At 38.3% G+C, this 15,815-nt stretch overlaps 1 protein-coding gene across 4 annotated transcripts in view; it reads right to left on the reverse strand.

Annotated features, from left to right (window-relative positions):
• The window catches only part of macrod2 (mono-ADP ribosylhydrolase 2), a 501,746-nt gene that overhangs the window by 164,677 nt on the left and 321,254 nt on the right, over window positions 1-15,815 (reverse strand). The window lies entirely within an intron of this gene.

The raw sequence follows: 15,815 nt of genomic DNA on the forward strand, positions 1-15,815 counted from the left end.
GAAAAGTAACTGTATTTAACTTACTAACATATTTAAAGCTCACTTGCAAAAAGAAGCCAATCATTTTGCAAGGTTCACAATCATATATTACCGACTGAGCCTGTCAGCCCACAGAAACGTGGAGTGTTTGAGCTTTTGCACTCCAGCAGTCGTCATAAGCCTCCCTGTTGTGTGTGGAGTATCCGTTTTCAGTGTGAATTGTGTGAATTAAATGCCTCGTAGCAATATGTGTGTGGCGTGGGAGAGGCGTGCGGCACAGAGAGACAGGTATTCCATAACCGTTTTGAAACTGGCACTCTGCTGCCAAAACAAATTTTGCTTTGGATGACTTTCGCCTGGAGCACAGATTAAGCTTTTGTCAACATCTGTGAAATATCCATGAGTATTAAATATCCATGAGTGAAGACGAATAAAAACAGTAGCTTCAGGAAGCGTGAACCCTGCCTAAATCTTACGACAAAGCCGACTGCCTTATAGCTGGTTATTAAGCCTATTCCCCTCCGAGAAACATAATTATATACCTTCCTTCCTCCAATGCATTTTAAATCACCTTGCATGGCCGATTCGTGATTGGCTGGGGCTCCCAGAGTACAGCCTTGCTGCACTTCCAGAGAGGCAGGGAAGTGCCCTGAGCAGTCTCGGAGGACACGGTTTATCTGGGTCTGGACACAGGTGTGTCTCCAAATGAGAAACACTGAAGAGGGAATAAGCTCCCGGACGAGCCCCCAAAACGCAGAAGCAGGGGAATGTGATTCAAGGTCGGCCGTGGTAAGCAGCACCTCGGCACCGCTGATTGATTGGGTATGCAAGAAGCATCTGGCACACAGGAAACAGGAAGGTGACTGGGGGAATCACCAGGTGGTTCGGATGAATTATAGCCGCTTTGCCCAGTACATTCCCGGTCTCCCAGCCTACATACGTGCCGTTATAGAGCGGCATTGTTGAGCCGCCGATACCTCATGGATAAAGAGATATTTGCATGAGAAAGCCAAATTGATGAGTGGCATGCTTTCAAACTAAAATATTTAGTTTTAGGTTCACTGCAGGAACCGCGTGTCTTTAAAAGTCATATATTAAAAAAAAAAAACATTCAAACCTTTTTATAGGTGATCGCCATGAATATTGATGACGCATTAATTAACACCCAGATTTAGCCATTCCATTTTCAATTACGGCTCAGACGTAGCTAGCGCGAAACTTCAGTGATTACATTTCACAAGAATGAGTGTGATGGATTGTGTCAAGTCAAGGCCGTTAATAATCTTACATTTACAAAACTGTAGAAAGCCAAAGCGAATGGGTCATAAGCACTTGAAAAAATCTACAACGAAAAAAAAAAAAAGTCATCAGGGAAGCATAATCAGAACACCGCTTCAGAGTTGCACAGTTCGGGGCCATTTTAAGACAATAAGAGGAGACTTTTGGCCAGGCACCCACACACTTCCCACTGAGTCCCTAATCAGCTCTGCTCTGCTGGAGAAAGACCTCAGAGAACACAGCATACGGAGAGGGACAGGAAAAGCAGCACCCCTATCGCTTTATATCTCATGCCTCACTAGTCCGTAATCAGTTATGTATAATGATGGTTTGCAAAACACATCAAAATAGAAAACTGTGTAAAGACATTGTGGGTTAACTAAAGACAAAAATATAGAAAGTAAACACGGAAGACTGTTAACAGCAGTTGTGAACATTGTAATTCATTATGGAGTAAATATAGCCTAGAATATCTTACTAAAGCATTCTTTTAAACGGATGTCCCTTCAACTATTTGCACTTTTTGGCCCGTAAGCAGAATAGTTTACCCCAAATATGAATATTTACCCACTCTCATGTCATTTTAAACATGCATGACTTACTTTTCTTAGTGGATCTTAAAAGAAGATATTTTGAAAAAACATTTTTGTACATACAGTACAAATAACAACAACAACAAAAAAGCCTTACTATTTTATTTGTCTGGGTGACAATACTCTGCTCAAATGCTATTAAGAAAACAAAATCTACTTTTTATTACATGTAAAAATAGAGGGCTATCCACATTTCACACAATCTCTAAATGACCATTTCTCTTTCCACTTATACAGTACATTAGCTCCAGCACCATATTAGCTACTACATTTAAAATACAAATAAATACATAAAATAAATACAGCAAAACAGAGAGCTGATCAGCACCTCGATGTGTGAATGCACTTGCCTCATTAGGTAAGGACAGGACAAATTGTGTATCCCAGAAGGCCACGTGACACATCAGTAGCCGACAGCTCATTTATTACAAGCAGTGCATGCAGTAAGATGCTTATATGTCTCTCTCTGCACGATTCCTGGCCACGTTTATAAGCTAACATAAACATTGTGACATTTGATGGTTTTACGCTTCACGGATCACAGGTTTTTACTATAGAAATATGTCACAGAGCATAGTGGAAACTTAACACGGGAAATGACCTTCCCTTTGAAGAGGGAACTAGTACATTATGTTTCATGTACTTGTCTTATTAATTTGTAAAAATTATGCAACAAATGTACTATGCATTTATAGAAAAGAGAGATCTGAATCTTTACTTCAAGATAGACCAAATAAAGTACATTTGCATTTACATTTACAATCTCAGGTCACTGCCTGACAGCGAGACGAATTGTTAACCTGGCAAACTACGCCAAGAACTCATCAGCAGGGCACTAGATGACAGATTAATGGAAATGTGCCATATCATTTTTAATTACCTCTAAAGATCAGGAGCACGGATTCACTTCAAGGGCTGTCAGTCTGTTAACGAGCAGAGAGCCAAAAAAGACCAATATCTATAATCTCGGATCTATTCTGAGCTCAATGTCACATATTAGAATCTCATTACATGCTAAATAACTGGTACACGGCTCACCATTTTATGAGTGAGCTATGGTGACGGAGGACATAAATATAACATTGCAACCATCTTAGAGGCCAGATCAACCTAAAAAAAGGAAAGACAGGGACTCTCGAATGGTCACAGCTGATTCCATTTTTACAATGACTTCATCTGTGATTCACATACAGTCCAGAAGTGGCTATGCTGATCTTTTTCCCTGAACATCTTGACCTCTGCTGTAGCAGACCATGCTGCTTGATGCATCGAGCAGGCTTTGTCGTCAATGGCAGACACGTATGAAACTGTGATTTAGTTATAAACTAAAGTTAGGGTGTTGTTTAAATATTAGTGTAAATTAAAAACACAATCAATCAAAAGTGTGTGGTTAGCGAGATTCTGAAAAAATAACAATAATAATTTTATTTAGCGAAAATGCATCAAATTAAAAAATTACTAAATTAAATTTGCTAATTAAAAAGCCCATTTCCACCACTGAATAAAAAAGGTAGTTGCGGCTTCTTATCTTGCAATTCTCACTTTTTTTTCTGAGAATTGCATGATACAAATTCACAAGTGAGCTAAACTCGCAGTTGTGAGTTATAAAGAATTATGTGATATAAACTCAATTCTGAGAAATAAAGACAATAGTGAGATATAAACAGGCAATTCTGAGAACATAGCCTTTTTTCTCCCCAGAACTGGACTTCATAACTCACAACTGAGAGTTTACATCTCATTATTCTGAGAAAAGGAAGTCAGAATTCATATGCAACTCTGAAAAATATTGAATTGCGACTATACATATTATTATCTACAGTAGCAGAAAAGGGCTTCCATAAAATGTATCAATAGTGACAGTAATGACATTTATAATGTTAGAAAAAATGTATACTGCATTGAAAAAAAATGCTGTTTTTTTTTTCTTCCTTTACATACTGTTGTTTGCTGAATCATAGTCTTTCTGAGAAATATAGAATTTAAAAGATCCTGACAAGAGACCCCTTTAACAGAGTCTTATACTTTTTGTTTGTATATTTTCCTGAGGGTAGGCTTGAGTGTAGTTTAAATACTAGTTTGAACTATTGTAAATAATGCAATCCTTGTATCTTGCCATACAGTTTCAAAATAGCTTTGCCAACACTGCATGAGTCATATGGAGTGCGTTTACAACACATTTATAGTGCTTTTTGGAGCTTGACAGCCTATTCTTCAAAAATTTCCCTTTTGAGCACCACAGAATAAAGAAAGTCATACAGGTTTGGAATAACATGAGGGTGTGCAAATAACAAAATAACAAAAAAATTTAGGCAACCTATTCCTTTGCCACATTAAACTTGAAGAAAAATGTAGGTCTAATCCCTATGCATGACCACAGAAAACCGAGTAAAAAGCTATGAAATCTATTCTATGAATACACAAGCGATATATGAGGATGGATTGTGGTGCCTCTCTTGGTATTCATGGTCGTATATAGGGCTGATCTACCTTCATCTTCTGCATTAGGGTTCGCCGCGTCTCTCATAACCGCGGCTGAGATGCGACGAGGCTCCCTCATGAATGTGAGAGCAGACCTTGTTTTGTGCCTGGCTGAAGCTGCAAGCCAATCAATGATGTGCAGGTGTAGTGAAGACCTTCTCGTTAGAAGTGACCTTGAGGGATGCTAATTCCACTAAACCCGGTGATGTGCTGAGACGGTGGGTGTGATTAAAGAATTATGGGCGTAAACATCGCTTATGTTCGAAATGAAAACGTTCAATCTCTCTGCCTGGAGGGAAAAAGCAGTAAACACAAAAGTAGTACTGCTGTCTATGGTAGAATTAACACTCGTAAACAAATGCATGCATGTGTGTATGGAATTAACATTCACCATACATGTATACATTTGCATCACGTCTGTATATATTATGTGCAAATCCAATTTAAATGTCAAAGGATTTTGTTTGGATTCGAAGAAGGGCTTTGTTTTCAATTCAGGAAAGCTATATACAGCAATGCACCAAAATATGAGAAATCCTCCAACACAGAGAGAGAAAAAACAGCACTATTTAAAATTAGATATAAAACTGGTATAAATATTGACATTATTTTTGGAAATGTGTTGAACATGCTGCAAGCAGAAAAGTGTCAATGCCAAGGAATCTAGCCATATGACAGATTTTATATATATATATATATATATATATATATATATATATATATACTGTATATTTTGTTCAAATCGTTGAGATACCATATCAAAGAAAAACTGCTGAAGAGTAAATGTCAGTTACATGATAAAAACCTTGTTATGTGATTAAAACCTAATTTGGTACATCATTGCTCAACCCAAAAAAAGCTGAGGTACTTTATCACTCCAGTGTCTCTTAAGAACCGAACAAAGACCAGGTTATTTCTCCCCTCGGCAAAACTCCCTAAGACCCCATTCCTCTGTCCACATTTCTGTCAACACTTCCGAAAATGGCAGCAGGCCATAGAAATCACTCAGCACACCTGTCAGCATTACCCTCCAGAAAATAATTTGCTCAAAACTATAACAAGCAGTTATAATTAGCTGAGGGTTATTAAATATGTCCAACACTGGATATCTGGACTACAAAGGAAATCTAATAAGATGTGCCGGTGCATTTTTTCCCTCCTTTCTCTGAGTCAGCGGCTGTGGTAGGCATAAATTAATGTGCATATGGAGCACGATGTCACAGGATGTGAGGCAACCACTGAGGCCTTTAGCAGCTCTGCGGGAAAGCAATCTGTGTGAGTCTGGAGGTGCAAATATCCCACGGACACCTGTTTCCATATACATAGTGCTAGCGTGGATGACACTCACCTCTGTGAAACATGTTAAAAGTTCACAGGTGTGTCTTAGTCTAAATCACTGTCATAATCAACATTTAAATGTACATTTACACAACCAGTGAAAAGTTTGGACACACCTGCTCATTCAGTGTTACTGTAGCAAAGAATGAATTATATTTAGAATAACAGACAAGTCATAACATTTCGCAAAATATCAGTTTATTTTTTTACATCAATTTATCAAAGATCATGAAAAGCATGATTTCACTCAAGTGCGCTCAAACTTTTCAACGTAAATGTTTATATTTTTGTAAAAATTTTAATTGTAAAACAATAACGATACTATTAGTATATAAATAATAGTATATAATATATTTATAATTTAGTGTGTGTATATATATATATATATATATATATATATATACACACACACACACACACACACACACACAGAGACTAAATTATCACTGGAATTATCAACAATTACAACATGTGAAACAGATTGTTCATAAACTACTTGTTTCACAATAAAATAAGAATTATTATTATTATTATTATTACTATTATAAAAAAAATGTCTGACTAATAATAATACTTTTGTTTATACAATTAAATTACTAAATTATTATTATTATTATTATTATCAACATTGATAGCAACATGTGAAACAGATTGTTCATAAAGTACTTGATTCAGAATAAAATAAATCAGTGTGCTTATTCAATTAATTAAATAACCACGTTATTATTATTATCAACATCGATAGCAACATGTGAAACAGATTGCTCATAAATGAAGTTTAATAATTAAACTGTGTAAATAAAATTAACAAGATTGTCCATAAATTACTTGTTTCACAACAATATAATTAAATTAAATTAAAAATAATCGTAATAATAATCGTAACGATAATAACAACAACAATAATAATAATGTTGATAATGATAATAATAACAGAGCTTGTGAAACTGAGTTTGTCCCGTGACCAGCTGTTTTACAATGCTCTTGAAACTACAATAGTTTCTTTAAAATACAGTTACCAGGAAAACATTATTCAGCTGTATGGGAAAAGTATGAAAAACATTAATTCCATGCACAAAAACCAAACCCTTTATTTGTTGGTGTGAGATAATTGGCTACTTTTTCCTTCATTACTTGTCGAGCAGTAGTCTGATGCAGTGGTGGTGTCGTGTCCCATGTCACGCCCTGCAACTTTAATTAAATGCATTATAAAGAATGCTCAGATTCGTAGGCTCCATTACGGTTGATTCAATAATAATTAAAATATCCATCTGCGAGCATTAAATTGAAAATGCCCCCATGCGTAGCTGCATTGAAGTGTAATGATGAGAGTGTAACTGGGAGGGAAGAATTAGGAGATGGGTATGAGACAAAGACGGGCTTTCGCATGCTTGACGGCGCTCGGATTATCTAATCAAATCATTCAGATCCAGAAAGGCTCTCTGCAGCTGATCTGGACTCATGACTGAGGTGAGCAACTCTGACGGCCACCGCTGTGGGAAAAACAGTGACATCGATACCGTTGTCATGCACGCACATATACGTGTTGGGTCCAGCCCCGCCAGCATCTGCTCTCCACTGCTCTACCTCTGCCTGTTAATTAACTGTAATGATGTAAACAAGAACTCATCCTGACCACCTCCCCACTGCCACAGGAAAACCAATCTGTTAAAACAATCACCAGGGACAGACCACTTCTTGCACCTCACACCATCCTCTCACACTGCAATCAACACCGACGGCCGTGATAACGACAGCAAGATGGAACACCAGCTGCATGAACTGATTAAGCGATTTCTTGCACTTTTCATAGGTTGAGTCTGCCTCGCCCATGGGATGAAGGCTGTCATGAGGTGTTAGCGGCATTATGCCCATTGACAGACCTTCACATATCACTGGACCAAATGTCTCTAATGAATGAAACATGCTCCTCTCTCACCAGGGCTCTGATAAATAATGATCCCTGCCTCTTTTAAGACCGAGTTCCTCAGGGTTTTATACTCTGTGGTCACGCATTTCAATGGCAGTCGGTTCTACCGCAGAAGCCTGGTGCACAGTGATTTAGGCCAGCAATTTAAGAAATCGTAAAAGATTACTTTCGTTCCTGGGCAAAGTCGTCAATCTTAGATTGCTTGTTTTGACATGCTCACTGAACGCCAATTAATTGCATTTACGATTACTTTTAGCCTCAGCTGAAGTCTGAATCCATTGTTTAAGTCTGAATTGAGTCTCTAACTCTTGGGGCCACTGTATTCCAACCCAATCTTACAGGAAACAATTAATTCCTTTGCAAACAAACTTTAAAATGACCTATTAATTGTTCGGTTAAACCTTGTTTAAAATATGTTTAATAAAAAGCCTTGCATTACACAGCACGACCACATGTGATATGGTCAATCATCAAAAACACTGATTCTCAGGTGTTATATCTGACTATACGAACAACAGGGAATCCTTTTGGCAAACAGAATTCTTTCTCTTGCCATGTGTCACTGTGAAGTGTCTTGTTTTGCTTCAGAATGTGAAACCCACCCGTGGTAATGTCTAATTAATATCCACTCATTGTGGAATTCTCATTTCCCACGGAGTCAAGGAGACCAACATCTGATCAATCAACATTTTCCACTGACAACCTCTTGGCTGTCGACCATATAGTGGTGTGGAAGAGGAATACAAACAATTGAAATTCACTAGATGATCTCAAAAGTTTCCTCCTCTGAGAATTCACTCGACAAGTTGATAGACACCACATATCAAAGCTTAGCAAAGTGCATTTAGGTTAAGAAAGTCCACTGGCATAAACTTTTCCCATTCAAACTTTGTTTCACTTTTGCCACTACCCCCCATCCCGCATACTCTAAAATTACCTCCAAAAGGAAGAAAGATAATAGTACACAGTCACAGATGGCTCCCTGAGGCTCGTAATCAGTTAGCCACACCCCGCATGCTGGCTACATGCTTTATTTCCCCCACTATGCCCCTTCATCAGCCTTGATTAGACCGCTGGAGTAAAATGTCACATTTTACATACCTCCATATTTCAGGCTAACACCAAACCTGACTATGGCTCCTGGATTGTTGGGGTGAAATGTCAAAGAATGCATCGATGCCCCACTTTGCAGTTTCACAAATTCGTCTCATTCAGAGAAAGGGTGACTATAGAAATCACAGATGAAATCTTCGTTAATATGTGCTAGGCAACCCAAACAAGTCCTAATTGGAGCTAATTGGCTTACTGTTGGCTGTGTTTCTGGATCAGATAAATAGCAAAGACAACACTAAGTGACACCATGACCTTTTTAAAGCTTCACTCTAATTAACCTTTTAGATGTATGCAGGTGTTTCTATGTAGGGCAGAGGGAACAAACTTGGCCACAGAAGTCTGGGGTTTGGGGGGGGGGGGGCACATTTCGACTCCGGCGGAGAGCATTGCGTCCCCATTACAGCTGCTTGGGAAAAGCGCGGATATTAAAACCATAAACACAAGTGCGTTCCAAGATAAAAAGGTCCTGCAGCAGAGTAATTTTACATCATCATTCAAATCTGCTGCTCATTACCAAAGCTCTCATCTTCACGCATATGGCTTATGGGAAACAAAGTGTCAGGCTGCGTCTCATGCTCTCCTGATTAAGTTTACCGCAATGTAGTGAGCAGTGTGAGCAAAATAATGAAATTAAAAAAGTTATAATTTCACTTATTATAGCTCATCACATGGTTCAATATCACAACATGCGCAAGCAAAAGAAAATGCTGGAGTGTTCCAGTAAAGAAGCATTAAAAGTCGATCAGGGGACACAGAATAAAACAGAGTTTATATGAATCTACCCATAAACCCTTCAATACTGTCAAGTTTTATTGCAGTTTGCTTAGTGGTCTTACGAGCTGCCCATGCACACCCACAATAAAAGCTTTATGCCACTCACAGCTATCCAGAAACGAAGCCGGTTCCACTTACGTACGGTGACAATAATTTATGAGCAAAAGGGGGGGAAGGGGCCAGAGAGAAAGTTGCTCCGCGATCCGTTAAGCACATAAATGTACATTAATTAATCACTCGGGGAGCTGAATCCCTGAAAGCGAGTGCAGATGGGGTGGCGGTTTTACATGCGAACATTTAGATGCATAAATAATGAAGCAGCACAATGGTTCTAAGTGCCGTGATAAAAATCTTCAGGGGTCCATTCCTGCACTTGGCGTGTTTATAATTGTTTTCAAGAGATTTTTCTTGTTGTTGTTGTTGTTGTAACAATAAGCTGGAACATGACTGGACATGTTCATGCAATAAAACATCACCACAGGCACTTTGGTACAACGCTGAGTAAAATCATTCAGTTCAATTATTAATTACCTCATGCACGCGTAGGGTTATTAATTATGCATGCCCCTCGAAATGCATCGATTAAGCACCATGTAAATGAGATGGTGTCAGAAATTGCTCCCAAACAGTGAAGGTAATAATATTGCGATTGATTCTGTATCCTCAGATGATTGCATCAAAGAATTAGCTCTCTTATTGCGGTGCACTCATTCAGGAGTGAAATAGCCTTGATCCAGTCACACCGCGTTAGAATTCAGACTTTGAGCTAAATGAAGGAGTGACCAGTCATCACCTGTGATCGCTTTAGCATTAGCCCCATAATGTGGTCAGCCCACCATTTAGCAGTGCTAGCTTTAAAGTGATCGTTCATCCAAAATGAACATTCTGTAATTTACTCACCCTTGTGTTGTTTCAAAACTGTATGACTCTCTTGTGGAACGCAAAATATATTTAGAAAAAGGCCTGCAATGAAAGTTATGTCCATTGCATGGACAAAAACAGTTAAAATCTTTATCAAGACATTTATCAAAAGTCATACAGGTTTGGAACAACATTATGATGGGTAAATGATGACAGAATTTATATTTTTGAAATCTTCTTAAGATTAAAAGCCTTTTTTTTTGTGAAAAGGTGTAAAGTCTTTCAACCCTCTATACATAAGAAAATAAAGTCTCCCACCTTTTCATGGACAATACAATCGTAATACTACGTCTAATGTAATGGTAATGCTAAGAGCACCTCTATTGTGGGATTGGAGGCTAAAAAAAATCATCAGATCTTACAACACAGAGCCAATGGAAACTTTGAAACGATCTAAAACTGGACATTCAATCTCACCGCACAGCACCATCAATCACTCATTCTTGTTGGGCTTTCAGTATTTCAATCAACAATTCTGGTTTCGAGACAATCTAAAAGTAAGTTAGTGCTATGATTACACATCTGTCTGGGAAAAAAAAAGAGGCCACTAAATGCTGCCCAGCTCTTTATTCCCTACAAAATGATAGTAGACCGCCCAGGAGTTTGTTTAATGCGTATTTACCAAAATATCTCAATGATGTAGCACTGCGGAAAGCACCTACTTGTGGTTCCCTGTGGGTTTAGAAAACCTGGAGGAGGTCTGTTACTCATGGGACTATTAGCGGTGCAACAAAGACATTTGAGGTATATCGGATATTCATAATGGGCCAAATGTAAAGGGGAAAACCCTCATTGTTTTGTATCTTACTTATTTCCCAGAAATGTTCATAACAGACCATTTTAGTATGGTGGTTTTGTTCTTTAAAGAAAAATAAGAGCGGTTGGCAATTTAATAACTCAGATAAATGTCATATAATGAGCAAAAACATGCAAAAAAATTAAAATAAAAATCAATACAAAATGAGACGATGATGATGTTTTGGGTAAACATAGTTATTTCTCTTTGTAAAAGGTCAAGACCAGAGGGTATGTTTGAGTTTGGGGGGAAAACGAATCGCTTTGGAGTGGGGAATGACTACCAGATGGCGTTGTCCTCACGCCTGGCTGTTTTTACAGGAGGGGAAAGAGAACAGGCTGCGATGGAGATCTATCGTCCTAGAGTTGCTTCAGGCATTCAATAAGCCCGTATGGAGATGAGCTGCTCTTTGCAGGGTTGACTATTGAATTGCTATACATGCAAATACATGCACAACTACCTCTGCTACAATTCAATGTATAAAAAGAGAGAGAAAAAACACTATATGAAATGATCCCAATATCCAGATCTCAACCAGATTATACAAATTTTGTCACAAAAAACACCAAGTTGGGAGTAAAAATAAAAGATTTGATTCAAGACTTGCACGAATAATAAAATAAATAATTATTTTAAATAATTTATTATTTTAAATGTATAAAAAAATATTAATATAAATAATAATTTCATATCAGAAAAGTCATTTGACTTTTTTGATTCTCATCAGGAATTGATTTTACTCTTTTCCCTTTTATTGTAATAATTGTAAAGTAGTTTTCTGATCAAATATATGCAGCCTAGGAGAGCATAAGAGTCTTTATTCAAAATCATTTAAAGTCTTACAAACCCCAAACTTTTGAACGGTAGAGAAGCTAAATAGCAATTGCTTTTCATTCTTCCACCAGTAATTTAAGTGCTTCAGGCTTAAAAAAAGTCTGACAATTAACACCCTGGTTAATCACAAAGTGTGAATGCTTTATCAGCAACACTGTCTGCTATGTGGTTCTATTCTCTTTCTGTTCTTCGCAACTGTTATCAAGTCTTCTCTCATTAACAAAGTTACAAAAAAAACACTACTGCTTCCCCAAGCTCTCGCTGTCCCAAAATACCCCTGCAAGTGTCGTGCATTTAATGTCTCTTGGCTCTCATACTATTGACAGAACACTAGTGCAAAACTCCTCCCACCCAGGCCATTTAGACAGTTTTATTATCTTGACTGATTTTGCGATCTGTACTCACTTGTCCCTTTCATTTTACCACAGCACCGCCCATATGAGCAACTACCACTTATGGTGCACATAAGCAGAGTTCTTTGCGGCAGCAATTTTTTTTTTATCTAGCCAGCCGATCGAGACAAGGGACATCATAAATGATCAGTTCTCAGCGCCGTAGAGCATTTTGTGGCTTCATGGGTGCATGGTAAAAGCACTGCGCCAGAGCCACAGTTCCCACTATTCCCCAAGCTAGCGTTCTGGAGCGCGGTTAGCTCTACTGATGTCCTCAGACCAGGCCGCGGTCACACGTGGCTCCAACCGGCTTCCGGGGGGAACGTGACAGATTGCTCACTCGGTCGCAGAAACGAGCCGAGCACAGAAGTTCACATGGGAGCCGTGTGACCAGATATGCTAGATTTTAATCACACTTTATTACATACACACAGCAGCATACTTCTTTTAAAACACAAAGAGTACTAAAAGTTGAATAAGTAGTATTATAAGAGAACCATATTGGTATGGTTTGAGAAAAGTTATGTCAAAAAGTCAAAAACTGAAAACCAAAGAAATTCATTACTATTTTTTTTTTAAGTAAGAAACTACAAAATTTTAAATAAAAAAGCCAAGTTTCAAAGTTAAAGAATAATAGACAGACAGATCGATGCACAGATTGTAAATAAAACAAAATATATTAGATGAAAAACTGGAAATTGGTTGTTTATAGAAACAAACCTTTGTTGAAATACTAAAAATTACTAAAATTCTAACAAATAAAATCCAATACTAATAAAAATTACAAAACTACATAAAAACTAAAATGTAATATAATAAAACTAAAATAATTGCTAAGTAATAGGATCAATAACACTGAAATTTTATAATCAAACTCATCCTTGCTCTCGAACCCTCACTAGGTTAACTCCGGATCTTTCCCAGTATTAATGTTGAACAGAGCAGAAACAGCAAAACCCGACAGAGATGAAGAGTGAGAGTCCTCCATCTCTCGCTCCTGGTCCAAGAAGTGTTAAACCACATTCTGGAGGTTAAGCATCTTGGCTGTGAGAGCTTGTCATTTCTAAAGATGAGGCTCATCCTTTATTCAGCTTCACGGTGCAAACACAGGTGGCATGCTAAACTAATGTGCCCTAAGCTATCGCTTCCAGTAAAACATTACTCATCCCAATCTGCAGGAGTGTTTGTTGGCAAGCGACAAGCGCATCGATGCTTACCTTCTAACCTTTCCAGCAGATAACACACCTGTCTAAAGATATTCAGGGTGATTCAAATCCTAAAAATTATAATGACAATGAAAACAAGCATTCAGTTCAGCATATGGTGCTCAGAAATCACCACTGCTAATAATAATTAAAATAATAATAATGACAGTAGAGTTGGACTGTAATTCACAAAAATGATGTTAGGATTGTTTTCACAGTTAACTTGCACTCATGTATCCATACAATTTCAACTATGCTTTCAGGGTCTTCGTACTAACATTAAAGCACTGGATTCTTCCTGTCAGAAAATACGTTCACGGGTCCCCATCGCTTGAGATAATCAAGGGGAATTTGTCTGTGCAGCACATGTGGGCCGCAGCACATGTTCAGATCTCTCTCTGCCTCAGGGGCTGTCTTTGGGCTCTCAAGAACAAGGATTAGCTTGAGAGCTCATCCAATTCCCATCTTTTGTTGAACATGTTTACGTTTTTTATGAATTTTTCAATTTTTTTCCTTCACGTCTCAAATCGCCTTGCAATTCTCCGGCATCCCACTAGGTGAACCGTTACTTTTCTAGAAACATCCACTACTCTTCCTTTCTAAGTGACAGATTCGCCAATGAGTTTAGCACTAATCTACCAGGGAAGTGGTCTGGAACCTCTGCTATAAATCAGCGACTGACATAGACCGTAAAAACGGGGGAAGTTTTATAATTTCACCATTTGCCACTAACACTAAATGCATACATACACTAAAGCACTCGAGCATAACGGCAAGCAAAACTCACCGGACAGACATAAGTCAATCAAACCGGGCAGAAATAATCTGTAGCAGCTGTCTAAACATGTCCCACCAAACCGGACTTGCCTTAGAGTAAAAGCAGAGCACTGTTTCACGTCAATATGTGAATTATTGAATCAATAAATAGAGAAGGGAAGCTAAATACATGTGCGGAATATGCATGTAAGAGAGTGGGTACTGTAACGGTAAACAAATATAGAGCGAAGGATGCACAGCCCCTTTCCTGGCTTCTGAAGAATCTCTGGGCTATGCTGTGGGAGTAAATATATATCCCAAACCCCCAGACTCATTCATGACCTTCTACGTGGGTTGCAGCGGTGAAGGGCTGTGTACACCATAAGATAAAACGGAGTAAACAGAATCACTAATTAGCACTTAACTCCCAGTCAGTCAAGCGTGCGAGGCATGCGCAATTCTCGCAACCAGAAGTGAATCTGTGCAACTTTAACCATGCCATTTTAACCTTGTAATGATGATAACGCCAGACCTCTCCATCCTCACGGTGAGATTAAAGTGGTTCATCAAGTTTCGGAGTTACTGATTTGTCCCGCAAAGACGGTTTCATCATTGCTAATTGTGAGAGATCCTCTCAGGGGCCTCTGCTGGTTCGGATGGAGGATCTGATTGGTCTGTCTCGCGCACGGCCCCTCTGGTTGTGGCCACCATGGATTAAAGCAGATCCATAACTCATGCGCACCAGATGGTGGAGATAGGGTCAGCAGCTGGAACAGCGCACGATCAGACTCTGCGTCTTCCTGGTCCAAAGCTGCTGGTCTTTAGCCAGCTTTATTAAAGCCTGAGGTTGTCTGGTAATTTACAGAGCTGAGAAACAGTCTGAACATAGTTGCAATATGGAAAATATGAGCCTTATCCATTCCAGCTGTTTCAATGGCTATAAGGTTCTTTTAAAGCTAGAGAGCAAACTAACACCTTTTTTTTCGATTTCCTTCCATGACTTCATTGGAAATGTTTTGCCAGTTAGTTGGCATTAATTGACCCTGACACTTAAATATACATGAACAAGCAAATCAAACTCAGTAATTGCACTCAAAATATAGCGTACAACAAAAATACTTCTGATCCAGTATTCCTAAGTAATAAGTAGGATGTTACCAAAAAATCAGCATCATGATGATAATTAACAGACTTTAATTAAACATACTGTCAACAGGACCATGACAAAAATATTTGAGATACACTCTTTCTGTAACAATACACTAAAACATTTAAACATGGACAATGGATAGCTAAGTGGATTACCAAAGCATAAAAATTAACAAAATTACTGTAGTTCAACTCTGCGCTCAGGAATGTTTGAATATTTGGCTTAATTTGACATTTTCTCAACAAAATGTTATTTTCAATTGATACGATTATGGC

The sequence above is a fragment of the Carassius gibelio genome, chromosome B13 (assembly GCF_023724105.1).
Source record: "Carassius gibelio isolate Cgi1373 ecotype wild population from Czech Republic chromosome B13, carGib1.2-hapl.c, whole genome shotgun sequence".
NCBI classification, from domain to species: domain Eukaryota; kingdom Metazoa; phylum Chordata; class Actinopteri; order Cypriniformes; family Cyprinidae; genus Carassius; species Carassius gibelio.